Source organism: Typopeltis vanoorti, chromosome 20 (genome assembly GCF_054136105.1).
Source record: "Typopeltis vanoorti isolate ZY-2024b chromosome 20, IOZ_Tvanoo_1.0, whole genome shotgun sequence".
Lineage (NCBI taxonomy): Eukaryota > Metazoa > Arthropoda > Arachnida > Uropygi > Thelyphonidae > Typopeltis > Typopeltis vanoorti.
In genome coordinates this window covers 97,006,060-97,034,027 of record NC_143568.1, presented here as the reverse complement: position 1 = coordinate 97,034,027, position 27,968 = coordinate 97,006,060, and positions in this window count along the sequence as shown.

Here is a 27,968-nt window from a genome sequence, read left to right as displayed (position 1 = left end):
ACTGAGTAGAAAATGTTATCTGTTACGTCACCACACCAACAATGACATCACATGACGAGGGAAGGCAGCATTTCAATTTAAACTTTTGTTTTGTCGTTCGTTGCACTAGGCTTTCGAGTTTGTTCACCACTGTCAGAGGCAATGCCAGCAAAGTAAGTTGGAAGCGATTAATGGCGGAAATGGGAAGGTAAGGATGACACTTTTCCATTGGGTTTGTAATGCCTATCATTCTGCGTCCCTTGACGGAGCCATCGATGCGAGAGGAAGACAGAATCCCATTTTATCCTTCCACACTCGTAAGAATGAAACAAAAGGTCACTCGTGACCTGTAATTGAAGGAACGAAACAAAAAATAAAATAAAAAAGGTTAGAATGAAAATTATTTACTAGAAAGATGAGAGAAATATAACGCACTAATTATGGTAGGAATAAAGCAATGTAACATAAAAAAAACTTCTACTTTTCTTTAGTCATATGCCCTTTCGATGTCAAGGGATTAAAGCGTTCTTGCTGACTGATTACTTTCTATTTCTTCAGTAACGATCATCTGTCGTTAGAGATGACGGATTGCACAATTCAAGCGGTTTTCAGCGTAGCTAACCTTCAAAGATGTACACCGCACTCTTATTTGTAGAAATGATGAATGAACAAAATATTAAAAACGTTAGTTTACCTTCCACTCTTCATTCTTTACCATTCTTCATTAACGTGATAAACATGGAAAACCTCCATGAAGACAGCAGTTTTCTTGAACTTACAACATTCCAGGTTTTGTTAACAATTTTCTATGGGGGGCGGGGAATGGGGAAGATGGAAAGTGTGAGGTTACTTTTTTATATGAAAATTAATTTTCTGGGTTTGTGTCTATAAGAAAATTTCCACTGAAAGAGCGCAAATTAAAAATAAAAGTAAAATATGAAATAAAACTTAATGAATACGAAAGTATATGCAAATAATAAAGTAAGTGACAGAGAGAAACACTCATATATGTTCAAGTAAATTTAACGGCTTACTCATGTAAAAACCTTATATGAAATTCAAAAACTCCAATATTTCATCCAACGCCATGTGGACATAGTCAGGGAGATCGACCTTTAACTACATTCAAAAGATGAAATAAACTAAGTCATGAATCATGCATATATCAGCTCCTGTCTCGATCGCAGCTGAAGTGTATTATCATGTTACACTATTAGAGGTCAGAAGAACAATTATAGTAAGTGGCATAGAATATATATATATGAAAGATAATGTGAGATAAAGAATAAGATAGATGGAATATGCTTAATCGTTGTAAGACCGAGATTATATCTCCAGTGGAAAGTATGTCACATGCATTATCACACTTGGACATTTTCCAAATTATGTGGATAACGACAGAATAGTATTAATATTCTTGGTCCAAGGCCAGTTTGCAAAACGTCTGTTGGTAAATTTTTTATGACATTTCAACTTTAAGGTATCCACCCGGGGATAATCTGAATCGGTGGTAGGGAGAGTAACTTCATAAAACTTTGGGATAACATATTGATAAAGTAGTTCCGAACATGACAAATTAACTATGTATAACTTGCTTGAGTCCGCACGGGTAGCTAGTGGTTACGTGTATCGCAACCATATGCCTGGGGAAGGAGTGTCCTCGGTTCGATTCCTGTCGACAACGTGAGGAGCTGAAGGATCTTCCTCAGCCATAGCCAAGTTAGCTGGTCTTGGGCATGGACAGCAGGGGTTTTTTCTCCAGTTTATCCTGGGGGATTTTTCCTCCCACGAAGCAAACAAACTGACCCAGTGAACGCACGCTTCGACAGGCATTGGATTCCACCTGGAATAAGGAGCAACCAACCCTATTCCGCGGAATTATTACCTGTATAGCCAGCCGAATAGATTAAGCCACTTACTTCAGTTGTTAAAGACAACATAGGTTAGATTATCTTCCTTGACTAGTTAGACTGCTTTGTAAAGTCGTCAACACGGACAGAAGTGGAATGATTTTTTCTATTGCAGATAACTCAATAGATATTTGAGTTATCTGCAAATTCTTTTTTCAGCAAATGAAAAAAATGACAAAATGTTAAGCCAGCCAAGAGCATTGCGGCTTATGATAGACCAGGTCCAAAAGCACTTGAATGTAGGATGTGGGTTAGTAGTAGTTTAGAGGATCGAGATTTTGTGAGGGAAAAAGACATTGCCAAAGTAGAACACATTCGGGAGTAACAATATTAGAAATCCGAATTAGGGAAAGTTAATCGAAAATTTGGATTTTCGATTAACAAGGGAAGTCTGAGCACGCAAAAGACATAAGTAACTTGTAGTGCGAGTATTTAAATACAAAAGAGCGACAAATAACTATACTATGAGAGTATAAATTCTGCTGCATACTGTTTCCATCTTCCTTTAATTCTGTACCATATTTTTACTTTCGCTAATCCTAATTCTAGGTAATTGGCTCCCAGTAGAATATTCTTTGGCATTCTCTGATCTTTTCGAGGTTTCTCGAAATCGTGATGCTCTGGCAGACCTCTAGATGCTTAATCATTTGTAAGTGAACGTTCTCCTTTTTCCTGTACAAGTATATTGAATAAATTTTGTCTAGTAGTCTGGTTAAGCTGCAATGCGACTGACAAGAGCTGTCCAAATAATTCTAATTGAGATCTACGTCATTCTACGCTGCTTACCTCATTCAATCTCAAGTTGTATTTTAAATCGGCGTTATTAAAAACAAGTTTCATGGTTTAAGCATCTGAGTGCATATGCTAAGATATACAGTATATACATTAGAAACTGCAAGATAAATATGTGTCAAAAGTGCCAAGTACACAACAATCATTTGCAGAATCTAGAGTTGTAAACAAACATGTTTTTGCTCATAATTGGGAAATGGCCTGGTAAGTCGACTCCATAAAATAAATTTGTGAAACTACAGGAGTTTTACTTACACAGTCAAAACCCTTTAGCCAAGGGTTTTAATTTAAATTAAATCCACAACTCTCTATTATGGACTTTTATAAATCACATGGAATAGATTTCATGCAGATGGAAATAAAATATTTTAATTGGATTTCTGCCATAGTATAATATTTCCTTAAAAAAAAGAAATGAGAAAACTTGAAAAGACTTTTCAAGTCTTTTCAGTTGGTATCCTAGTTTGTATTATCGAGGATAAAAGAAATTTCTGATCTTTGAATGGAATGGCGTGTCTACTATGATTACCATCATTTTTCTAACAAAAAAAAAAAAGTTTTCAGTTTAAGTCATTTACAAGTTTTCCCCTTTTTAAGAATTAGTGGAACGTTGCCAACTTCGTTTCTCTTCGAGTCGCACGTGCGATTAACGGTTTTCCTACAAACGCATCGTTTCTCTCAAGCTGTAAAGATCATTTAAGAAGAAAAAGAAAATTGTTGACCCACAAGGTTTTGTTTGTCTGAAAATGGCCAGAATTAAAACCGCTCGCCTTAGTGCCTCACACAGCGAGATCTCTATTCATCGCAAAAACCGAGGACAACGTACTATAATCTAACTTCTCTCATATACTAATAAACATGTGCTTTTTTATCACTGGAGTTTTTTTTTCCCTTGATCATTCCGGAATCTGCTGGATCTTAAAGAATGGCTTTTCTTGAATTACATTTTTATTACAGAAACCGCGATGTGGTATCAAAAACATGTTTATTGCAAATACTGTAACATTTGATGAGTTATTATACAGTTTATAAAGCTTATAGAATTTTATAAATGATTGTGATCGTTCATTTTACAGGTCGATGTCAAACACATCCTTTTCTGTTACATTTTGTAGTTTAGTTGTTAACTCCTTAAAGATATTTGGATGATAATTGATTTCTGTTCTTTTAGGAGAAGCTAGTGTACTTCAGAAGGCGTAGTAACTGTAAACGTGGATCCATACTTTATAAGGCAAATAAAAATGGATCCCAAGAAGAAGAGTTTTAAGCAACAAAGACATTTAGCTGATAAAAAAATATTGAATGATTTGGAGGAAACGAAATTCTAACAAGACTCGAGTCCGAGTAGTTTAAAGAAATTAAATGAAATTGAAGAAAACTGCATTGAATGCTTAGAGTAATTCTCCTAGTCTAAGCACAATACCCATCAGCCTACTTAACTATCTGTAAAGGGGAAAAAATACCAGTATGAACTCCACAAGTAAATACAACCTAATTTGTAGAGTAACGTGCATTTGACTTTCAGGTAAGAAGTCGCTGAATATCTATGTAATACAATAATTTCATGTGTGATTAGAAATGATGTGACGTCATGTTTCCAAGGCGACAGTAGATGTAGGTCCTGTTTTAGTAAAGAAGCGTGTTACTTCTAAACATTTCATGTTTGAAATCTTTTGAACTAGAAACACTCGAAATATGTTGATCGTAGTAGTATGTTTTTCACCTATCTTACACGGATAAAACCCATTTGCCGCATACTGTATTTACACTATAATTCTAAGAGGCTGTGAGTAATGCCTGATGGGCAGAGTAAAGAGTTAAAGATTTCTCTGGGTTAAAATATCGCTTGCTTTTATTTTTCCGAGTTCAATACATCCCGGTGAGATTATCAAACGCTCAAGAAAATAATCGAGACGGAGTACTTATGGAAATACAGAAATATATATTATTTTAACAAAACAGATGAGATCATACCATACTATATACGCAAACTACTGTTTTATTTCATTTCCATCACTAGAACCCTGCTGACACGTATTCCCCTAGATGTGGTCTTTGCAAAATAAATTTAAAAAATGCTGAACGCTCCAAGTGTATATATATATATATATACACATACAGGAATTAGGATAGGAGGAAGATTGATCAGTTAGCTTATAGGTATGCTGATGATTACAAAGGAGTAATGACATGGAAGAACTAGGACTAATTCTTGACAAAGGTAACAAGATCAGTAATAAGAGAGAACTTGAACTCGATCCTAGGAAGACAAAGATTATGGATCTCAAAGGAAATATAATCAGAGAAGCTCTTGAGAAACAAGTGTACCTTAATGGAGAAATAATTGAGGAAGTCAGCCAGTTTGAATACCTGGGATCCATTACTAATGTGAAGAATTGTTGTTCATAACACATCAGAAGGTTAGGAATGGCTATAACATGTTTTACTTCTGACCCAGCTCTCAGATCCATAAGTTAAAACTGGTTTGAACACTGTCTTGTATACAGCTAATTTAGTGTTTTGACTAATTTCTGTCTTATTCCATATGAATTTATTCAGTTGACTTCCCATCATACCAGCTTTGTTGATTCAGTTGTCTAGTTCATTATTTAATTTACCATCTTCACTAAAAATCGTGCCTAAGTAGCTGAAATATTTTACTTGTTCTATTGGGCCAGCATTCAAGATACAGTTGATATCTTTAATGTTATTGTCTATTTTCACTAAGATGAAAAGCCAAACGGCTATTTTTTCTGGCGAGATTGATAAGTAAAGGGGATAAAAATCCCTTGTTTTTCAGCCAGTATGCGAAACTCTAAGATCGAAAACTACGATCTAAACGTTTCATGCCGACGAACTGTCGGCGGATCCAAGCATAAGTGACCACTTGTTTTAAAAGAGGTATGCCGTGAGTAGAGATATCGATACAAAATTAATAACGGAAAAAACTCACGTACAAAGATTATTTAATAGTATAATTTTCGCCTGTGTGTCACAGGCATCTTCAGTACATTAAGCTCAAATTAAATAATAACTGACAATTCCAAAAAGCGCCACCTAAGTAACTGATATAAGATAACTAAAGAGGTCAATAACTTTCCTAAAAATAAAAAAAAATAATAATAATAATAAAAATAATAATAAATAAAAATAAAATAAAATAAAATAAATAAATAATAAAAAAATTTAATACAATAAAAAGTTAGGAAAGATTAGCTGATTTGTAAAGTACTATCTCCCATAAAGGGGATAGATGTAAGCCGTCGGATCTGTTTAAGTTAGGAGAATGAAGTAGAGTTTCACATGCTTCTTTATAAAGGCGTTCCATGAGAAACTGACTTTTGTGAAGAACTCGTCTTTCTCCAATGAACTCTGTGTCTAGTGAAGATGGCATGTTCTGCAAGTCCAGACTTTTCAGGTTTAAAGTATTCAATATAAGATTGGTGTTCTTCTAGCCGAACAGAGGCAGATCTTCCCGTTTGTCCGAAATAAGATAATCCACAAGAGCACGGAATCTGGTAGACACATGGATGATTAAGATGTGGAAGCTTGTCCTTAGGAGAAGTGAGAAAGGTGGAGATTTTTCTAAACGGTCGAAAGGCAACAAAAATATTCAGTGGTTTTAAAACTTTTGCTATACGTTCCCTGATGCCTTGTACATAAGGGATAGTAATGCGCGTTATTTCTTCTGTGTTTGAAGAGGAAGACATATTAAAACTACTCAAAGTAAGTTCTTTTAATGAAGCAATTCTTATAACCATTCTCCTCTTCAACTAGAAGAACTGATACTTATATAAAAATACTTTGGATTTCAAAAATAAAATTTCAGATCTTCATTTGGACGTTTCTGATATCATGATCAGTTTAGATGTTGTTTCTTTATTTACAAATGTGCCTCTTTCGGAAAGTATTGAATTACTACAACAGGAATTTCCTTCAGACATTGTAAACGTATTTGATTTTGTAATAAATTCTGGTTTATTTTTCTTTTAAAAATAAGTTGTATCAACAAATCGAAGGAACAGCAATGGGTAATCCTCTTTCTCCTGTTATCTCCAATTTCTTTATGGAACACTTTGAACAACGTATCTTTGACAACATTTCTACCAGACCAACTCATTGGTTCAGATATGTCGATGACATTTTTGCTGTATGGAATGGCTCTTCGGATGAACTTCAACAATTTCTCACTAAGTTAAACGCATTTCATCCTAGGATTAAGTTTACCCTAGAAGTGGAATCAAATAAGCAGTTAGCTTTTTAGATCTCCTAATTCTTCGCCAACCAGATGGTAATCTACATTTCTCAGTTTATAGAAAGAAGACTCATACAGGCCATTATATCCATGCGGAATCTCATGACCATCCCAGTCAAAAGGCAGGAACTATTAAAACACTCATTCATCGGGCCCACTCCTTTTGTTCTTCAGACGATCTTTTACAGAAAGAACTACAATATATAACTTCTTCCTTTCTATCTAATGGTTATAGGAATTGCTTCATTAAAAGAACTTTGAGTAGTTTTAATATGTCTTCCTCTTCAAACACAGAAGAAATAACGCGCATTACTATCCCTTATGTACAAGGCATCAGTGAACGTATAGCAAAAGTTTTAAAACCACTGAATATTTTTGTTGCCTTTCGACCGTTTAGAAAAATCTCCACCTTTCTCACTTCTCCTAAGGACAAGCTTCCACATCTTAATCATCCAGGTGTCTACTAGATTCCGTGCTCTTGTGGATTATCTTATTTCGGATAAACGGGAAGATCTGCCTCTATTCGGTTAGAAGAACACCAATCTTATATTGAATACTTTAAACCTGAAAAGTCTGGACTTGCGGAACATGCCATCTTCACTAGACACAGAGTTCATTGGAGTTCTTCACAAAAGTCAGTTTCTCATGGAACGCCTTTATAAAGAAACATGTGAAACTCTATTTCATTCTCCTAACTTAAACAGATCCGACGGCTTACGTCTATCCCCTTTATGGGAGATAGTACTTTGCAAATCAGCTAATCTTTCCTAACTTTTTATTGTATTAAATTTTTTTATTATTTTTTTATTTTATTTTATTTTATTTTTATTTATTATTATTTTTTTATTATTTTTAGGAAAGTTAGACCTTTTTAGTTATCTTACACCAGCTACTTAGGTGGCGCTTTTTGTAATTGTCAGTTATTGTTTAATTTGAGCTTAATGTACTGAAGATGCCTGTGACACACAGGCGAAAATTATACTATTAAATAATCTTTGTACGTGAGTTTTTTCCGTTATTAAAGTGACCACTTGGTAGTGCCACACCAAGGCTACTCGATGCAAAGGTGGAGCAAGCTCCCTCACTATTCTTGATATTTTCTCATAATGTACAAACACACAGCTCCTAGGAGATGTAGTACTGCTTTACATTATGAGGAGAGGTCACTACCCTACCCAGACCGGTTTCAATCTTTTTCGAGGTCTGATCAGTGAATAGCTAGACCTAGATGATATCAAAGTTTAAGTGAAAAGAACTTACATACCTTCGCTATACCAATGTCAGAAAGGTGTGCCACTATATTATATTATAACTATATTATATTATATTATACTATATTATATTAAAGCAGTACTACATCTCCTAGGAGCTGTGTGTTTGTATATTATGAGAAAATATCAAGAATAGTGAGGGAGCCTGCTCCACCTTTGCATCGAGTTGCCTTGGTGTGGCACTACCAAGTGGTCACTTACGCTTGGATCCGCCGACAGGTTCGTCGGCATGAAACGTTTAGATCGTAGTTTTCGATCTTAGAGTTTCGCATACTGGCTGAAAAACAATAAGGGATTTTTATTCCCTTTACTTATTGTCTATTTTCATCGTATTGTAATGCTGATTTTCATACCAAATTTATTACAGCAGTTATTCAATTTTGGTCAGGGATCTTGCAGACTAGTACTGGATTTATTTAAAAGTATAACATCATCTGCATAAAGCAAAGAGCTGACATTAACATCTCCAATTTTGATATCAGGTTTAATACCACCTTCTTGCATAATATGATCCATATAGATGATAACAGTGGAAATAATGTGCACCCCTGACTTGACATCAAACCATCTTCTTTCAATTCAAACTGCTGACTTACGGCTTAAATCGAGACTATATATTGCTTGATATACACACATAATGTAATGTCCCATCCACATCATATAACTGTAGCGTTTTGGACAGCTTTCCTCCTGACATCTTGTCATATGCCTTTTCCTGATCTGCAAACTTAAATACAGCTTCTCCATCCTTTCATCTTTAATATATCTTTTATTTCTTCGGAGGAAGCTCTCTAGGCTAAAGAACAAATTCGGTAAGCTGGTGTGATCCTTAAACATTGAAGATCAATCAAAGAAACAAACTTTTTAACATGTGGAGAGACGCCTTCTTTGTTTCGTTACACAAAAACATGAAAAGAAAATTTTATTTATGTTATTAAGGCATGGCTTCTTTAATGGTGAAATACGCAACTTCATGCCTGTAGTGTATTGGAGAGTTAAACTGAGTGAAGCCAACTTGAAGGACGCTGTGTTAATATCTGGACTATTCTCTGTTATGATTTTTATCGTAGCCTAGATTACTGCGGTAGTATGGCTTTAACTGTTTTTATTATAACCATTTGAATTAAGATATTCTTGACGTAGTTTAGTTCTTGTGTTTATTTCTCTTATCTGTCGAAGGCACGGTTTTCGGAGCAAATAATATGGTTCTGATAATTCTGTGTTTCGCTGTCTGCCTCATGATACACGCATCTCCCTGTTAGTGTATAATATTAATTGTCTTTTGATTGCACATTTTTAAAGTGAAGACCCATCCTCAAACTGGTTAGGACTATTTGTTTTTTGCATGTTTCACCTATTTTTAAAAATAAGTGATATATCATAACAAAAACATAAGTATACTCAGAAAACGGCTATTTGGCTGACATTATATTATCATTTTTATTTATGAAAATATAAGTCGCTCCGCTGACATTCTAGTAATGAATACAGAAGCAAAAACAGCAATACCATTAACATAAATATCGCCAGCAAAACAAGTACCTTGTAACTCCAGTCAACCCCCTTGCTTTCTCAGTACTTGGTTATATTTTTGTATATATGAGATGATTTTATTAGATATTCAGTTTAATGTGAACAAAACCTTTAATAATGTTTAGATAATTCCTCATTTTACCACCTTAAAATATGTTCCTTCAAGAATCTATAAAGAAAGATTACTTGAACAAATATCTTTTATATCATTTGCTGTTCTTGTCTCGATCTAAGAGGAAAAGAGATGACCGTCTAGCAGAAACATCTGCTAGACGGTCAGGTAAGTCTTTCTTCCCATCTTAGTAGAGACAAAGACAGAAGCAGCCTGTGGTTAACTGCGTTTCTTGAAACCCCAATTGGACGACGTGTTTTGTCACAGAAATGGACCAACCCTACAGTGCTCTGATCTCTTTACGAGAAACCAAACTTCCCTTGGAAATCAGCGGCTAGTCAGTAAGAAAACGGAAGACCTTTTCTTTTTTTCAGGCAAGATAAGTTTTGGTAACTCTATTCTTAAGAGTTCATTCTATATTTCTCAGATTCAAACAGTCTGTGGTCATCAGGGGAGATTTATAAAATTTTGACAGGACAATTAAGGCAAATTTTTATAATATATTTGTATTTATATATTACATAACTTGAAAGGATGAATAAGGAATGAGAACTACAAATATTTAATTTAAGAATAGTTTCGAATTAAGATTTGAACATCTTTCAGACATCCAAATGAAATTATACAAAACATTTCATGTATTTGTGTGCTAACTTATTTTCATATACGAGAGTAGTCTAAGTTGTATCCAAAACCGCTAACACTCTTGATTTTTGTATTTATTTTGTATGTATGCGATTAACCAAGCTCCATCTACTGTCAAATAATGCAATTCTCTTATCTACGATGTTTATGGCGTACTATCCTGATATTACAACTAAATGAAGCCAACATTTGTGTTAAAAAAATAGCCTACAGGTTTTCTCTAGACAAAGGTATCTGGTAATAATAAAAACGCAAAGAGAAATTCATAGCAGGTGCCCCATACAAATTGACGATACAAATTAATATAAAACACTTAAACAGCTACTAGAGAATGTACTCTCGGACCAGAGCATGTTACTGTAAGCTTTCATGGGTCAACAAAATTAGTGAAAATTTGCAATTAGAAACCATGAAATTAGTTAGGTTATTTTGCAGTGAGATATGAAAAGGTATTTGAGGGGGGGGGGGGAATACAACTGTGATGCACGAAAGAGGTTTTCGTATTTTTTGCAGATATGGATAGGCGCGCAACAAATTCGGGCATTTAGTACTGTGGCAACAGTGCCAAAGTCCCCGATTTGTTTGTTTATGTTCTTTTATATATATTTTATTTATATACTTAATTTTATGCCAGTGTTCTCTGAATTATGTGGCATTTATCTGAATTCAAAAATAACGAATTTATTATTAATTTTATTGCGAAGTCGCTAAAGATGCTTTATTAATTTTATGTTTATATTGAGACTTAAAGTTGGGGATGATTTAGGTGATTATGATCATGGTATGTATGAAGTATATATTTCGAATAAATAAATAAATATATATATATATATATATATATATATATATATGTGTGAAGTATATTTCGAATAAATGTGTAAGGTTCTTAAAGAGTTTTTGTTTTATTTGTTTAAAAATCAGCTCAATAAGCTAAGACCATAAGATAAGTATAACATGCTTGTTAGTTCCGTGTTCTCTAGACATCTTGACTTTTTTTTTTGCGGGGAAAGATCAGATACCGGCCACTGTCATTACAATTATATTACTGAGAATCCCTAAAGAATAAATGCAAGTATTTGTACACTTTAAAATATTTAATTTATACTACAGTATAGGAAACCGAAATGTTCCTATCAAACGTCGTAGACGTTTTTGCTCATACTAAGTTTCGTCTTTGTAGGTTCAGGAAAAAGAGAAGTTAAGAGAAAATAGCTTCAAAAACTAATTCGGAAGTATTTTCTTAGTGTTGCACACGCTATTCTCCGTCCCTTCAGGATTGATTGATAATTTGTTCTTGTGAGATCTAATAGACAGTTTGAGAACTCCATTAGGAGCCGAATAAGATGTATATTATGAAGTCCTTGACTCGTCATCGTTTACTAGAAACTTGAAAGAACTTCTTTGCGCAGGGGAACCATCAATTATGTTCACAAAATCCCTTTAGTTGTCATTAATTTCTGTCGGACTCTAATGGACAGACGCCTACAGCTGCCTGTCGGAATCACTTTTCTATGAGGACAAGAGGGAAAAAAAAGGGACAGGAGGGGAAGTGCCCTCCCTGAGTAGTCCAAACTAAACGAGTGTAACGAAAGTGGTTTCTTCAAAGTGCGTGCTCGCACACAAAAAAAAATTCACCAAAAAAAATGCACATCCATGCAAGAATGGGATAATGTGACAGTTCGTTTACTTCCAAAGCGGAAATAGAAACAGGAGGATGGAGAAAACTAGAAGCAACTAAATTCTACGTTCGTTGCAGGACTAATTAGACACGTGCTGTGATTGTTAATTATTATTATTAGCAACAGCTTAAAAAGAGCAAACGAAAACTCGTTACGGTCTATTCGGGTCATTTCGGAATGACTCGGGCTAACTTCGAATGTTGTTGATAGGGTTTTGATGACAATTCTCTCATATATGCTTTTAGGCTACTTTATGTCCATATTTGCGAATATATGTCATGTGTTTTATTTTTTTTCCTTTAAAAAATACTGATAGGGTTTAACTACAACTTATTAAACATTTTTTCGTTTGTTTTTGTTAAGAAATAACCAAGTACTGTCAGCGTTTCGCAAATCTGGCTGTGGGCCAACCGAAATTAAACATAGTTCCGCTAGTTTACAAACGAGAGAATGCACTCCGTGGGGGGTGTTCTACAATAGTTCGTTAGAAGGTCAATGGCCAGTCTATGAGAAAATTGTTTGTTATTCAGAGCTGCTGTTTTCTCTTATTTATTCGACTCCACCCTCCTTTCATTCTACTCATTACAAGTCGCATCTCCTATCTCAACGAAACTTTGAATAGATTAATCAACAACGGGGATCAAAGCTAAGAAAACTAATGTCATTATTTTAACACAATAACCCATTATGATGCTATTTCGTTGGTAAAACTAAACAGCCGTAAGATTACTCACAAAAACTGGAATGGTACTTGGTAAATAAAATATAACAATACACATAAATTATGGATTTCTTTCTCTTGCATTATTGTAATTACTTTCGTATATAAAGATCATTATTCCATTGAGAATACAGTAATTAGACTAATAGCCAATTTCTCTCTGACTACATACATTATCGCGTGATCACTTTCATATATCTGCCGTTTCCATGGGAACTGCTCCACTAGTTTATTATTTTTGGTTCTTTATTGACATCAGTATCTATTAAATAATGATTATACTCCCATCGCAACTAGAATTGAAAAAAAGTGACTTAAAAATTGCAATTGCATGGAGATGGAAACTCGAAGAAGACTATAACCATCATTATACTTAAAAATTGACAACCACCGATACGATATTTAATAGGATATATTTTGAGTTCATTGTAGTGAATGTATATCAATTAAGTAAGAAATACTAAACTACAATAAATATACAGTCACTATGATGAACTTAAAATACATCCTACTAAATATCGTATCGGTTAGCTACATATCTATAGGATACTGCTGTTCTTAAAATCAATAATCACTTATGAACATCATACAAGACAGTTGTTTTACTGTGTTTACTCTTACTGTGTTTGTATTTTATTCCGTGTTTATTAATGTCTGTTATACCCTACTTTATTTGTACATATCTGTGTACAAATATGTTTATACATATTTCCTAATAGCGGTAAAATATCGCGACCAGAAAAATATTGCGTCAGTTTAATTCCAGGCTTTATCGGCTACAGTTTACCATTACTCTATTTCAGGAAGTTTGCCTCTGGGATTGTTGTGTGTTCTGCCTGTAATCGGTACAGGGATGAGGCAGACCGCGTAGAGGGTGAATCTGTTCCACTGGACTTGCATCCATAATGCTCAGAATCTATAAGTATTCTTTTTAGGAAGAGAGGTTTTTAGTCTGCTAACGGTAACATGGGATATCGACCTGAAAATTCCCGAAGCAAATTATCTTTAAGTACGAAGAAAGTGTAATTGATTACTGAGATGAGTGCAGATCGAAAATTGTTAAGTGTTTAGAAGAGCAGACGTGGTTTTACATGTTCGCCCAAATCATTTAAAACTTGTGGCGGGTACATCCAACAGAATCAAAAGAAAATCACCTGATTTTGTCGTCTTCTAGAACCCACTATTAGGCTCATATTCCCGGGAAAACAGGCAGAGTTTTGCGTTTTGAAGTCGGAGAATAAAGGCAGTTATGACAACTAGGCATATACCTGATTATTAACATTACCCTCATTCCTATATGGAGATACACTGCTTGGAAAGAAGCCAACGGATACCATCATGGGCAAGGTGTATTGTGCCATGTAACGAGTCACGCATTTGTAGCCCGGTGTATGGAGGAATATGATGCTCATGATAATGTCCGTCAAATGTGTCCAGGTAAAATAGCTGCGAGAATGGAACTAACGAAGTTTGATAGAGTAGTTGTAGGATGCCATGTTGCAGGCCTATATGTTCGGCAAATTGTTGACAAATTGGGCAATTCCAGGTCAGGCAGTGATAGCATACTGAGCTAGAAGCGCAGAGAATTAATTGCAAGTGCTGCCCGCAGTTGACGACTCACCGCACTCACACCGAACTTGACCTTAGGATACTACGAAGGATAATATGTATAAACCGCCAGTCGTTGGCCGGCACCTTGAGGAGTTCCTTGCATCGAGTGGAACACGAATCTGCAAAAAGCATTCAGAACCGATCCTCACAACATGGGTTTGAATCCAAGGCCGTTGTGACCCTAAGCTATAAGTTAAGAGGTTCCCTCTACTAAGTGAATTATAGCTTATCGCTACCGAATCCAAGACAAACAGAGTCTCCGTAGCTTAGTCGGTATAGACGAAATATAGATAAGCTATAATTTACTTAGTTGAGTGGAATCTCTTAACTCATACTGTAGTTGAGGGTTACAACGGCCTTATATTTGGCCTTGGATTCAATATTTACGATGGTAAAGTTACAAGCCACTACGTGCGGAAAGATGTAAAAAAGAATAAATAAACTTATTAGTGTAACGCCTATTATAATAAAAAAACAGAATAAGTCTGTTGCTTTTCATGGAACATCATATAAAACTGGAGAATTCAGATTATTAAGTTATACACCGTAGCTAGTTCACTGTCAAATCTTTTCTTACCTCCTTTTTGAGCGGATAAGACAAACTCGTGTGTAAATAATAACAGACAAGCAATGGCACACATTCTACGCACAAATCTGTATTTCACGATCTACAATACGGAGCATGTGAACGCTAATTTCAGATGTTCTGACCAGCCTAGAGATGACCTTAATATACTGATCTTTGCAATCATTCAGACAGGAGGTGGCGGTGTGATGGCATAGTCCTGTTTTGGCCTCGGACCCCTGTTTATGGTGGCACGAACTCCGAGAGGTATCTGAACAATGCAATGCTGCCCACTTTGTGAAGTTTTTACGGAACTGACCGTTGCTTTTCAGCAGGACAATGTACCATGTCATAGGACTGCTGTTGTAACGAATGACATGAATGTTACCACACACTTGACTGCCTCCACAGTAGTAGATCCCGCTACTTCCTTTCTCTTTCTTGCGAGACGGCTGTGATCGGGCACTATCCGAGGGTTGTTGTCTTGCAAATTCCTTCCTTGGAATTACTTAAATGTACATTAATCTTTAAAAGATAATTTTATTAGAATTAAACGTAGAATAAACGTTTGCTGTCATGCTGTGCCTAATTTCAGATTATTGCATTTTGTTTGCGCATAGGTATATATTTTTCTTTGCTCTGGATATTTATTCTATCCCCAGATGGCGCTGAAGTAAAGTAGCAATTTAATTCATTCGATATACTTGAACGATCTTTTAAGATTCAATTAAAATAACTAAAAGGTTTTAATTTCGGCTCTAAGAATTTTCATTTATTCTTGTGTGTAAACACACACACGAATCCTGAGATAAATAAAATATCAAACCTTAAAATATTAACATGGATGAGAAATTTTAAGGAACGGTATTTGCCATACTGAAAACATACGTAGTTCATTGGATGCATTCAGACAAGGCCAATGCAGTGACGTTTCATAACTTTATAACAAGGCTTTCCATATGGAACTATTCTTATTAGTCTGTTTTTTAAAGAACATTTTGTACGCGGAGGGAATGTTTGGCTCCAAGAGAAGGACCCTTCCGATTTAAACTGCTTGTTGTATCTTGTATTCGGCGTAAGGACTGCCACATATTCCTGATTGAACAAAGTAAGTAATTACAAACAATAATGCGGAATTTATTAATCCAGAAATTAAAATTGAAGAAAAGCTTATGGAAAGGATAGAACTCAGTTTGAATGATAAGAATTTTTTTTCTTGTTGAAATAACACTTCTTTGGAGTCCGATGGACACGAATCTTTATACTGTCAAAATTTTGAGACGGATAATTATTTGTATATCGGAGTCGTATTCCATTCCAATCATAAGATTGACGCACTTCAACAGCGTGTTTCAAAATATAAAAACTAAAGTACAATTCTTCACATCCTATATTTTAGCATTTAGTGAAATGGACCATTGCAATGTAGATTGCTTTGGTTCCACATAGCATCACTCTACCATTTCAATTTACTAAAACAGTGCATATTTATTATTATAAGCGAATATTGAATACGTGAATATTCACAAGGCCTATAGCAAATAAGTGTCTTCTGCGGGCTATATTTCTTCATTTATTACTAAATTCTAAACTAATACATTTAATTCTGTATTCGTTTATATTCAATTACTTTGTAATCTCAACATCTGGATTTTTTTACTCTTGAACCCCACATTTTCCTGATGTTACAACCAGCAAATGTTAATGTCAATACTTATTGTTAGCACGCGATACGTATAAGCTGTATTCGCTGGAGCTTATTTCCATCTTTATTGATTTTGAGATAAACTCGTCAAGAAAGCTACATCTTTAAAGCTCTAGTTCCGAGAAGAATGTGATTTAAATTCAATTTCCGCTGAATGCAGACCTGAATAGCGAGTCCATATTAATACAGGCCTAATGTATTATACACAGCTGCGCATGTGATTTCTTTGCAGTAAATTTGTTTAACAGAATACCAGCGGATTTGTCGAAGAGTAAAAGCAGATATTTTATAAAGAAAAACTGTCAATATGTTGACGGAAATCTTTATCGGAATTCGATTTGCTAAAAGACAAATACCTCATTTTGTTTCAGAGCTGGAAAATATTAACGATATTCTTTCAAGTATTGTTTTACGATTTTCCCCATTCAATTTTCCGTATCCAGTAGGAACAACTTGGAAGTGGTTAAGATAAAATAAATTGGAATGAACGATTCAAATTTCCGCGAACAGGACACCTCGGCATTTGATAAACGAAATGCTGCAATAAAAGTGTGTTTTGCTCGTACAGAATAACGAAACAAAAAATCCATAAACGTTCATCCCTGTGCAATCTCAGAGTTGGAAGCTCCATAAAATGAAAATTAGGCCAAGATTCCCACCAATGGAAAGCAACACACATAAATCTGAGAAAAACAAAAATACTAAGCCTACACGACATAGATTCTACTTTGCCCACGAGCTCCTAAGACGACACTTAATCGAAACGGCTCAACACCCCGTAACTCTCACTTTTAATCTTTATTATATTTTATCTTTCTCCTTTTTCTAAGGAACGTTTTGTATTCTATCCTTATTTTTCCGCACCCCAATGTATTTATCCAAATGACAGCCCTAATGTTAGATTTTAGTGTCCAATCGCGACTGAAAGATGGGGCTTACCATGGGTGTTGTAAAATGCTTAAAAAAATAAACACAATGATCTAATTAGTTACGAAGGGTATAGTAAGTTTTTACTGATTTTAAAGAAGGCCTTAATAAATAATCTGTGAATTATTATGAATGGATTTTAATCAATTATAATAGAGAAACGTTATGACCAAAAGATAAGCTTGAGAATAAACATCTTACTACTGTCAACTCGTCGACTTCACTGATATTCATTTTAATCTTTAAGCGAAAAACAGAATTTTACAATGTTTATTGCAATGTGTCTCCATCTTTTTATGCATTTGGACACTGGACTACTGGCATATCTCTCGGCTGCACAAACGTTCTTTTATTACCCTCCATAGTTGAACTGGCAGCACGACAAAAGCTTCGAAAGGAGGTTTTCCATTTACTGTAATCCAACTGATATAAAACCCATTAAGGTTTTTTTAGACCAATAAGATTTGCTTCAGGAAAAAATTAAACAAGAAATGATCATATCAATAAAGAAATATCAACCTAAAGTCCGAGAACGAAAGATTTGTCACCACTGGCTTGTCTTAAGAGGGAGAGAATGACTTTTTTGTTTCTTCTTTAGATACCTCTTTCTTTAAGATAAAATTTTCTTATCTGGACGGTGGATAATATAAAAGGGAAAATGATGTCAACTGATAACTTATATTAAATATTTTCATCGAAAAAAACAAAGAACAAAATAACAATATATGAAACGATTTCTATTTGTAAACGTATCCCGAATAATACTTTTTTTTTATTTTACAAAAAAAAATTAGACAAATTTCCGTTTCCCCATCTCGAAAATGTTTGATTTAGTATGAAATTCATTTCAGGTTTTTAACTCCATGTTCTAACTGTCAACAGAAGAAAAAGTCTTCGAAAATGTGCACCTCCCATTGCCATTGATCAAGTCTGAAGAGATCGCTGCAGGATGGAAAGACCACAGGAATTCTGATTTGCCTAAAGCCCTTCCACGTGGTCTTGACACGCGTTGTTCACAGATAAATAGCTGAGTTTTTTCTATTTCAGTCAATTTCTTTCACACTTAAAGTAACCTGAACATTAATAGAATTTTTTTTTCTTTCCGTATTTCGAAGTCAAAATAAATTCATCATTTTTTTTTATTAAAGTAGATATTTTTTATATCTACCAAATAATTTCAGAGACAATAAAGGGGCTTCCCTCAAACGTTCGAAGCCATTTTTCTCTTTTCAATACCTAATCCTCTGACGTCTGTATTAGATCTCATTTTGACTGCGAATGTCATATCTTTTTTTCTCCTTGATGAATGCACAAAAAAGCACCGTATAAATGATATTTTGGATATTGATGGAGATTTTTATTTCAGGTTTAGGCACGTCTAGAAAGGGCCAAAAGACTTTAGATGAAAATAGATTTCTTATATATGTATTACATATTTTTATAGTATGTGGTTGACTAATACAGTAATGTTTTTCCTTTAAATTTTATTTCTGAAGAATAATTCAACTTAGATTTTTGAAAAGATTTTAATTAGTTCTTCACTCTAACAATTTTATGTATTACTAATAATATATAGTTTAGTTGCCTTCCGGAAAAATGGTTTTATAAATCCTTAATCAGACATGAAGACAATTTTAATGTTCACATATCGAAGTTTCAGATTTAATATTCGACAAATTCGTATACGAAATCGTAATCCTCGAAATGGTTGCTAATTACATTCTAGCCTCCCACTCTCTTTCATTCTCCAATAGTGATAATAGCGTTTTAGCGGAAAGTGGATTTAAAAAGCAGTTTAGAACTCATCCTTGAAACACGATATTTTATCCAAGTCCATCAGTCCCAATGGTAGTCATGGCAACTTAATATTAGCTTTATCATTGTAAAACGAACCATTTGTTTATCGCTAATGATTATGTCGCTCTATAGATGACCAGGAATGCATTTGCTCAATAACGTTACAAGCCACAGAAACGCAACAGTAGATTCTAAAAGAATGGAAATGGAGGTTGGATAGATACTAAATGATAAAGCTCCATAGCTAGGGGGAGCTATCATCGATAGTATTCAATGACGATGGCTCACTGCGTTGTAGATATTGACATATTAATTACTTGCTTCAGTTTACATCCAGTCATTAATATTCATAGAGAAATGCCTATTTGCAACTAACGAACTGAACTTGCATACTTATGAAGTAATTATTCCATTTGTTTCCTAAGTTCTTTTAGCTGGTTTGTTTTAATAATTTAAAAAGGCATTTTAAAATTTATTTATCAGTAGACTGCGCAGAACATTGGAGATTAACTAATAAAATATTCGTATCTACCATTACGTCATGCATTTATAACAAATACAGTACACTTTTGTGGAGGAAAATCCATTTACCATGCACTCTTGTGAGTTATTGTGTAAACCAGTGGGGAATCCAATTCTCCTTACCCAGAAACCACTGCTACATATACTACAGTCAGTTCCGTGAGGGGAGTCTACAGAACTAGAATAACTGTTATTTTAAAATCGCCGAAGTGAATGAGGATATGACGCCAGAGTGCTATGCTCTGTTCTAAATTGTGTATTTTATGTAAACATACTTCGATCCTAGGACTTTCCATCTAAACGGTCCATACCGACTGTTGCTATGGGTACTTGGTTTAGAGAGCTGGTAGATAGATGGAATGCTGTCTCATAGGATGGAGACACAGGAGATGAAAAAAGGGCTGGACTGTGGGTGAATGTTGTCTTGCTTGTGTTTTACAAGTGTTAAAGGAAAATAGAGAGATTTGTGGATGGTAGTTCAACTCTGGGAAGGCCGTAAGGCAGAAACAAACTGTTTGTGTGCCAGAGTGGGGAGTGGAATAGGCCACTGTGTAGGGGTCAAATAATGGTTTGTGAAAGCAGTATCGAATTCAAAATTTGTTGATTTTTTATTTTTCTTGTGGGAATTCGATTTCCAATCCTGAATGTACTGTTTAGTTATAAATACTGGATTTATGAGTGAATTGGTCTGACAATCATGAAAAACACAAACTTTACCATATTGTAATTTTCCACTGAATACAAACCAATATAATATATTTATTATTCATATATTTAGCAAATATCTGCCAGAAATGTATTGCATGCGTCGTTAATAACTCAACAAAATTAGTATTTGAACCATTGATTACGTATACTTTTAACGATTGCAATAGAAATACAGGCATGTGATGCTGTTAATCATAACATTCACAACTCGACGCAGTGAATCCACATTAAAGCGTGGCAGTTTTTTCAATATATTTCGACGAAGAAGAACACAATTATGGTTGTATTTTTATTGATAGCTGAAATCATAAAATGGACGAATCTGGTCGGCCACCAGATCGGTAGATTTGCTATAAAATTCCTAGGATATGATGCAATGAAAAATGGATGGAAGCACCTAAGAAATTAGCAGCACCGAACTAGAATTTAATGTTTTACCTTTCTGCGAACGAGTTCCCGTGTTGCCATAGTAACGATGTAATAAAGCCTTAGTTATGGAGGGTTTGAGCGAAGAAGCGTAAAATATGAAATATTAGAATTGGCCTCAGGCAGAGATTGGATTAAAATTAAATAGATTCTTGTTGGACTGAAAAGAAACCTAGAGGCGTATTTAAGCATTTCACCTTATAAATTAAATAACATACAAATCAAATTTCAAAAGAAAATATTTAAAGAAAAAATTGTGAAGAGTGTGATTCCGATTCACATATATATCGTACGTTGTTCAAATACAATGGACCCTGTACCAAAAATAGATTTCTTTAAACCATTCTCTTTTAATTAAATAAATTAGCCAGCTCGAAACAAAAGTATTCTTAAGCACGGATACCTGCAAAAAAAGAGAAACATAAGAGGTCTGTTTCACCCATCTATTTTTAATCATGCTTTCAGGTATCTAGTTTAGGTATTTGCATATGATACTGGATACTGTTTCACAACCCATTTCTAAACCCATCCAATTTTTATACAATGGTTACCATTGACTTTGTTACCCACAAAATAACTGAGGCTGTTAGATATTCGTATTTCACTACGCGTATGGTAATGCAATCCACTTAGCAGATTTCCTCAATAAGAATACGTTACAGAAGCAACTTGGAACTTACAAGCTATTCTTTTCTATTCCTTTGGTTCTTTCTTCGTCTGCGTTTTGTTATGTTATAAAGGAAGGAGCTAGTGGCGTCTTAAATCCAATTTTAACAACTGTATAGAGTGGACCCTATAAAACGGGCCTTCACATCTGGGTTCAACATATAACTGTGCGCATTTGTGTCCCTTCGTAGAACTCTACCAGATGGGAATCTGCAGAAAACATTTATCAATATACCACGTGGTTTTTATTGTTTTTCTTCGAGGGAAGGTTTTTTAGAAATTTATTTCCGGATACAAATCCACTAAACCAAACCACTGCAAATATGTAAAAAAACAAATCTTCAGAAGTTTTTATTCTGATCATTTCTCTGTTAATTATTAAAACAAATATTGAGTTTTAAGTTAACGAAATAACATTTAAAAAACATCTTATTTATTTTGAAATTTTTTAAAAGCCGTTGATTAATAATGATTTTCGAGGAAACGCAAAATAAAAGCTAACATCCAACACCAGGTGGCAGAGCGAACGATATATACAGATTATAATCATATCAATAACCGATATTTAATTTATTGTTAGTTCCACTCTAAAACAATGTTTTGTGAACATGCGCGAATCTTCTATTTGCCTTCACTGTGATTAGAGGATTGTCCACACAAACTCAGACCAATTTTTCACATAAAACGATAAAGAACTCGTTATTTATCCTGATGTATTGGTTATCAGTTTCCTAAAACTGTTTTCTTTCTTTAATTCATTCTTTTGGCTTCCCACTTCATTTTTCAAGAAGCTTAGTACGCATCTCTTTCACTTAAATGGTATCCCTGTCTCCCGTACTCGACACCCACGCCAAATTCCAAGTAATCATGAAAAGAAAAAAAAAAAAAAGAAAAAAAAACACTTCCCTAATAGAACTCTTATACAGTCTCCATTCACTCCTGGAAACGCCACACCCATTGGTGTTCACCGCGCATGCGCTAAGTAACATTGTATGCGAGGCAGAAAGACAGAACAGCTTCCGCTATAGATCAGTCTGGAGTGATCTTGTGTCAAACTCGCACGGAGAGTGTACTAAAAAAGGGATGTCAAGCAACTAGATCGAAAAGCGACGGACTTTATGTGGTTGGTAAGGTCAAATTAATCTTAATGAACAAGTGTGCTGATCGTTCTCTTAAAGTAAATGTTGTACTAGAAATTAGGTGCGTTTGATGTAGATTGATGAAAAGTTATGGTAACAAGTTTATTCGGAAAAAAATAGAAATGGGATTTGCAGTTTTTAATTTAAAACTTTTTGTTAGCTCTAGGGAAAATAATCTATCAAATGCTTGGAGAAATAATTAGCGAGTGAAGTTGTTTCAAACGTTGATCGGTCTTTAAGTACACGACTAAATAGTGCATTTGTTTCCAAAGAACTCAGCAACTGTATAGCTGCTGTGTCAGTTGAACAACGCGAAAATTTATAAACTTAAGCTAACATTATTTTATGTTTCGAAGATGAAATCTATGAATAGGTTCTGATAGAGGAAGACAAGTTCCTTGCAGATCGCTGTGATGGAAAAACATGAACCGCTCCCATTTTTATCTGTATATTTAAAAATAATTAAACTGGCAATCTCAGTTGCTTTTTGTGGTATTTCTTTCTTGATGGATAGATGTCGATAGGTGCATGGTGAGAACAGTAGTTTTCGTTTTTCAATTAGTTGACTCGGTCAGAAATCTAAAGAGAATTTAATTCAATCACATTCTGAAACTCATGGAAGTTGCAGAAGCTTTGGTGATGAAATCTAGCCTGAAAATAATTGAATGTTCAGGAATCATTGGATATCGCCATGTTCAATGTAACATTACTTCTGGTTAGACTTTTCGGCTGTTGGCGTGTTTGAAGTTCTTAGTTCCAAATATGTTACTTCAGTGACCTAAATGATAAAACAATTTAAAATCTCAATTGCATTATTAGCTTCTCTGCTACCAACTCAACTGAATTAATTTCTACAAACGAGTTTTCACAAAGCACAGATTTCAGCTTGTAATCGTTGTCATGGAAACGTCAAAAATAACGCCATGTGCAATGATACAGAGCTTTCATTACATCGGAATTCGAAAGTGCAACTTCCGATATCACTAGTCGGTAGCCCTGCTTGGTAATAATTACAAACCGGATTAAAAGTGATTATTTGCAACCCATATAGTGCATTCATCAATTACCTGGCTAATCCCTTCCTCCTACTTAATCAGATAACGTTCCGAAACGGAAATGCTAATCCCTATCAGGCTTCAATATGCCTCTTTAGAGAGTGTCGCTGCGTTGTTAGCAATCAGTCAATCATTACTCCTAGTTAGATGTGTTCGCACAGGATTTCCCCACTAGTGAAACTTCACTGCAGTGGTATTAAGCAACGAATCCAGACTAAGGTACGGCCTGACACGTGGACAAATAACTAGGCAAATTGATATCTGCAATATTTGTTCCACGTACAAATAATTATTCAAGACCTGTATATCAATAAGATATTTTATCAAATTAAAATAGATTTTATCAGCAAAACATTATTGCGTGGCAAGTGGTCACTGGCATCACTAGTCACGCAATAAGCTCAAAGAGCAAATCAAATCCATTCTTATTTGGGAGGAAAGAGGGCCTTAATATAAAGGAAAGAATTCCCAACTTTGAAATGTTATCGTATATTTGTTCTCCGTTAATGGGATCACAGTTCACAAGTGTTTGCAAACGATTTCGAGAAAGAAAACAGTGTGTCATTGCAGGGGTATTCAATGGCATCCTGATAGAAGATGAATCAATGGCTCAAGATGGTAAACAACTGCTTGCAGCGAAAGACAAATGTATCCATTTTCGTCTTCATGCAAAGTCGTAACTGTTGGTGGCAGATTTTAACAAAAACTGAAATAACTCAGTAACTTTCCCTCAGTCCAAGTTTTGTATTAAATTTGTTCATTCATTCGTGTGCTGTTTCACCTGGATTCGAAGAGACATGACAGAGGCCGAACTATTAGCAGTCTACATTTCTAAGCATCCCACAAATTTAGGATTTTAAAACATTGCTGGGAAGCTCAACTAAAAAGATGTTTAAAAGGCTTCTACATCAAAACTAAAAAAAACTCGAGAACTCCATAACCGCACGAATAATCTCAAAACCAACCAGACAATTATCTGTAGAATTATGACCCCTTCATTCTCTGTACCCTCTCATTCCTCGCCTGTATGGTATCCCACTCCACTGAGACCAATTGTAGAAGACACTGACTCCCTTATAAGTTCTCAAAACATCTGACTACGTTAACAAAAGGATGCTAAGATTTCTGAATACTTTGTATCCATGTTTAAAGACATACGAATAGAATTATGGCTAGTTTGATGTCACATCTCTCTACTAATTAGCATACCGAAGACGTAATACTACCTCTTTTACTAGATAAGTTAAAACGATCATAATTTCATTGCTTAATTTCAGATTAATTCCTGTTCAGCAACACTATCTATAAACAGCATTTCGGCTTAGTCAGGGGCAACCCTTTGCTGTCTGTACTAGCAAACATGAACTTAGAAGCCTTCGAAGAAAACGCCATAAATACCTTTCTATTAGACCCATGGTTGTGGAAAAGACATTGATGTTTTCTTGATTTGGAGCTATGGTCCAGAGTCACTTCTTGAGTTCTTGAACCATCTCAAACAATAATGGTTCCCTTCTTTGTCCAACTTACCCGATCTTTGGAAAAATTGAGGACCCCTATTTACAGAATACATACCCATATTAAAAGATATCTTCCTGCTCAGTCTCACCGTTATCCATGTGAGATGAAGAAGAGATTGCCAAAGAATTAAAGTCGCATTTAACGACTTCTCAGAAAAATAGTTATTGTAAAAACTGACCGACTGTGAACTCCTGCTTAATGCACGTCGTGTTGAAGATAATAATGTGAAATGCTTTGGGTTTCTTCTGTATATCAGCTCCATTTAAACGAAACTGGAAACAATTCTCAGGTAACATAAGATTTATATTTCACTCCTCTCCCCAAATTTCTATCCTTTCTTCTTCTGGAAAAACCAAAACAGTTCAACGTACTGAAGTGTGTAACCGTCTTTGTTGTCACTGCAATATCTTGTCTTGCTGAAGAACAGAGAAATCAACTGGGATTGGTATAGAAAAGCATGTTATAGCTTCCCCCCCCTATGGTATCAAGAGGACTTCAGCTCTATCCAATCGTGTTGTTAATTATGCTGATCCCGAAACCGACCAATCCACTACACACCCAGTGAAATGGGACAGATCAGAAATCATATATAGAATCTAGGATGAGCCTGAGAGAAAATCAACAGAATTGTTCTGAACCCTGTCCAACTTAATATAAATCTCAGCTACAGTCTTGCTCCTCTACTATTTAACTATGGCGTACGCGAAACCACAACCTCATTAAACTGCTCAACAATGCAGTTAGATCCAAAATTCCTTCAAATGAGAGCAATCGGTTCCTAATTCATTATGGTGGTTGACCTCAAGTAATATTTGTACTGCGCTTCTCTGATTTATTTCACTTCTATGTTACCCATCCGATGAAGTTGCCTAGTAAGACAAAACTAGTCGTGCCATTTTAGACATATCCTACCGCATGCAAATATTCAGGAGTGTCTGCATAAGTCTGGTAATAAAAGGCACATGTTTTGCATTGTACCTGATGTCAATATGCCACGTTCAGCTGAGCTGGAAGACTTCCAACGTTGGATGAATGTAGCACCATCAACTTTCCATCTACGAACGATATAAGCAACGGTAGATTTCGGTATACTGAGACGGATAGTAATGTTACCCGTTTGGAGTGGTGTCTTTTACACTGTTTCTGGACCGTAGATGATTGCAAAAGGGTCCTGTGAAGAGACAAAACACGCTTCCAAATGTTTTACTCTGATGGTCGTGTATAGATCGGGAGATTCCCTGGGGAACCGTTATGTCAGGACTGCATTAAGTTTAGTGGAGGCGCGATAATTGTACTGGAGCGTTTCAGTCAGATCGGAGGACATGCCCAAAACCATGATGGCTTCTGATGGCTACCTGGACAACTTCATGCTTCGGACGTTGTAAAAGTACTTCGTCAGTAACCTCATATGCTCATGGTTCAGCACGACAAAACTGCATTGCGTGCCCGAGACTAATTTCCACAAAACAACGTTGACGTTTTGGAGCCTGCTCAGAGGCAAGACCTCAACTCATGGAACATTTTTGGGACGAATTTGAATGCCGAATTCGTTCCAGACTACAGTGGTCGTCATCAATGGGGTAGCTTTCCTCAGAAATTGGAAGAATATTCCTGTTTCGATGTATCAGAAATCGGTTGAAATCATGTCATGAAGAGGACATTTCTGTCATTCAGACCAAACTGTGGTCCCCACGCTGTATAGACATGCAATTAGAACGCATTTCTTGACCATAACAAAATGTCGAAATACTTTTGTCAACATAGTGTATCTATTAAGAAATACTGTAGATCAAGACATTTAACAATGGCTACAACTTGTTTCCATATTGTAAACTTCACTGTTCAAAATAAAAAAGCATCATGCATCCATAGCACATCTGTGTTGTTGCACCTTCGATTGAAAGATCTGCGTTTGAATGCAGCCTGGACCAAAATAAATCCATCTAAATAGATTCATTCAAATTATGGATTTGTCTTGCTACAAAACAGAAAAATCGGAAAAGAAACACGCATTGAATTACGAAGTATGAGACTATGAAGGGATGGTTAACAATCTGTCATACAAAATTATGTTTAAAAAGCCAAGATGATTAGCTGTAACAGAACACTGAATTCAATGTGTCAAACTCGTTATACGTAATTGACAAAAAAAAATTGCACCAGTATGCTGGAACAGGGTAAGGATTACAATAAACATCTCACTCTAACTTTTCCTTTCAACTTCTGCCAGTGGTCATAACTTTTCGTGTTACTCTTCTTCAAACCATCAAAACTGGAAAGAAAACCCATTTTAAAGAGCGACGCCTTAATGTGTGTGTGCTGTCACCTCTCTCCATGCTATTTTCCTACCCTATATTTCTTGGCAGCAAAATTTCCCTTGGGATGAATTCACCCCAAGTCATTTTAAGCTGCTGTTTCTCTTAGATTCAATA